At 39.2% G+C, this 413-nt stretch overlaps 1 pseudogene; it reads left to right on the top strand.

The window, feature by feature from the left end:
• Positions 1–7: 7 nt before the first annotated feature.
• LOC106820585 lies at positions 8–407 on the top strand (annotated as a pseudogene).
• Positions 408–413: the final 6 nt, after the last annotated feature.

The following is a 413-nucleotide window of genomic DNA, read 5'->3' as shown; positions in this document are numbered from 1 at the left end:
AAGCCGATCACTAAGCCTGTTCTTTTGGAATATGCAAAGTGATATTTGGAAGCCCATAGAGGGCTATGGTGAAAAAGGAAATATCCTAAGACAAAAACTGAAAGGAAGCTTGCTGAGAAACTGCTTAGTGTTCTGTTAATTCGTCACAGAGTTACAGCTTTCCCCTCAAGAAGCCTTTCGCTAAGACTGTTCTTGTGGAATTTGCAAAGTGATATTTGGAAGCCCATAGAGGGCTATGGTGAAAGAAGAAATATCTTCTGTTAAAAACTGGAAAGAAGCTTTCTGAGAAACTGCTTTGTGTTCTATTAATTCATCTCAAAGTGTTAGAGCTTTTCCCTGAAGAAGACTTTCGTTAAGACTGTTGGTGTGGAATTTGCAAAGTGATATTTGAAAGCCCATTGAGGGCTATGGTG

This window comes from Priapulus caudatus, unplaced genomic scaffold (genome assembly GCF_000485595.1).
Source record: "Priapulus caudatus unplaced genomic scaffold, Priapulus_caudatus-5.0.1 Scaffold27640, whole genome shotgun sequence".
Classification (NCBI taxonomy): domain Eukaryota; kingdom Metazoa; phylum Priapulida; class Priapulimorpha; order Priapulimorphida; family Priapulidae; genus Priapulus; species Priapulus caudatus.
This window is presented reverse-complemented; position numbering and strand designations above follow the sequence as displayed.